The sequence below is a fragment of the Dipodomys ordii genome, unplaced genomic scaffold (genome assembly GCF_000151885.1).
Source record: "Dipodomys ordii isolate 6190 unplaced genomic scaffold, Dord_2.0 Scaffold14, whole genome shotgun sequence".
NCBI classification, from domain to species: domain Eukaryota; kingdom Metazoa; phylum Chordata; class Mammalia; order Rodentia; family Heteromyidae; genus Dipodomys; species Dipodomys ordii.
The window spans coordinates 2,643,352-2,645,685 of NW_012267230.1; positions in this window are offsets into that span (position 1 = coordinate 2,643,352).

Genomic DNA, 2,334 nt, shown 5'->3' on the forward strand with positions numbered 1-2,334 from the left:
CAAAAACAAAAAACCAGAAGTGGCTCTGTGGCTCAAGGGGTAGAGTGCTAGCCCTGAGTAAAAACAGCTCAGGAACAGTGCCTAGGCCTTGAGTTCAAGCCCCAGTACTGGCAAAAAATAAATACATACATACATAAAATACATAAATACTTGGAAGATGTCTCTAATAAAGAGCCATAGTTAAGGGCAGAGAAAAGGAGATTTCTCCTGTGCCACAGGAAGACAGTACTTCAGTTCATCTCCAGCTATTTGCAGGGTACCAACATGAGCTATGGGTTTAAATAGACAAAGAATTCGGGGCAGGGAGCAAATATGTATTGTGAAGCAGTTGAAGACACAATCAGTGTACAGAGTGGGTGAGAGGTGGTGAGACAGGCCCTGTTTCAGGATTGGTCAGCTGGGGCCCCATCTTGTCTGGCTGTAAAGTGACTGCAGGATGGAACAATTCAGGCAAGGAATGCATATAGAAAATGGAGGTCAGGAGGATCAGCTTTTTTTTTTTCTTCTAGTTTTTAATTAATTCATAGGCTTAAGTAGTAAGTGCTTTTTCAGCTTTTCATCAGCGGTGAGAGACACACAATTAAAAAGTAAACCTATGCCATGTCCTTTATTGAAGTGTTAAGAAATAACAATAAAGGGGTAAAAATGATAGCCATCAGTTGGAGGTCTGTGGCTCATGACTGTAATCCTAGCTACTCAGGGAGGCTGAGATCTGAGGATTGGCGGTTCAAACCCAGCTTAGGCAGGAAAGTCCATGAGACTCATCTCTATTTAACCACCAAAATGCTGGAAGTAGAACTCAAGTGGCTCAAGGAGTGGAGCCAAAAAGCTTAGAGAGCGGGTCCGGGCTCTGAGTTCAAGCCCCAATACGGGCAAGGAAAAAAAAAAAGACCTCATCTTTAAATCGTGATCAGAGGATGGCTTTTCTGACGTGGTGACTGATTCCATCTCAATCCAGTTAGAATTTGCGACCTCTTGGTTGCACGATCCTTTTCTCAGCTGACCCACTTCTGTGAGCTCCCTCTGGAGAAGCTGGAGAGGATGAGGAGGAGCTTGTTCTTCATGTTTTTTTAAATGATCACGATCAGTAATGAGCCTTATCTTCAAAACTCTACCACTTGAGCCGCGGCTCCTATTCTGACTTTTTGTGGGTTTAACTGGAGATCATCAACAGTTTCCTGTCCTGCGCTGGCTTCGAACCGCGATCCTCCAATCTCAGCCTCCTGAAGGATTTCAGGTGTGAGCCACGAGCACCTGGAACTTACTGTTATTTTTGGAGTCTGAGGACTGAGCTCAGGGCAAGCATGATTGTTCACGGCAAGTTGACAGTCACGGACATTTAGCAACAGGGGAGTGACTATCCGGGGTCCAGGATTAGGGTGGGTTCCCAGCCGGCCTAGAGCTACAGATGGGGCAATGGCTATCAAGTCTCGGCAGCCGCAGCTGCAGAATTTCCACGTAAAGGAGAGTTTTCGGGTTGCAGCCAGTTCGTTGCAACGTGAAGTGCTTCTTGCCTAGCAACCGCAGTTTTCAGCGCCATCGCCACCGTGCGGATCACCGAACCTGAGGTGGTTTAGGGGCCGGCGAAGCCCGACGGTGGGAAAAGGGGAGTTACCCGGCCCACCCTCGGCCACGCCCCTTCGCCGCGGAAACTGCCACGTGAACTCCCCTCCCCGGATCGCCCAGTGAGCCGCTCCCCCTCGGAGCCTCCCCCTCTCTCTGTAAGCAAATGGTATCTCCCGGTTCGTTCGGGTTCCGCCCTCCAAGTCACAAAGCTGGGAGGGGGCGGGGGCGGTCACGTGGGCCGGCCGGTGCGCTTTGTGACGTCGAGGCCCCGCCCCTCGGCCCGCCTCTCCGCGCACGCCCGGCCCCGCCTGGTGCGCGCGCTGCCCGTGCAGTTCCTGCTTAAGAGACCCCGGAGTGGGGCGCTCGCTCGGAGCCAGGCCGCGGCCGCCATAGTGGCTGGCTTGAAGGTGTCGCCGTCGCTCGGTGAGGGCCCGGAGAGCGGCCAAGGAGAGCGGGGAGGGGGTGGAAAACCAAACAAACAAACAAAAAAAACCAGGCAGCCGAGCGGAAGCCCCTCACCACCGGCCCCCGCGGCGTGCGGGTTTCCCGAGTCCGCGGTTCAAAGGAAGTGAAGGGAAGGAAGGCACAGGCGAGAGGAGGAGCGCGGAGGACCCAGCGAGCAGGAAGAGCGTCCGGGAGTCTCGGCGGTGTCGGCTGAAGCCACCCGGCCGCGCGGGCTTGGGGCCCGGGGTGGTGAGGAAGGGCGGCGAGGCCTAGTCGCGGCCCGGCGGCGGCTTTGTGTCGGCGGCGTGGGGAGGGAGAGGCGGG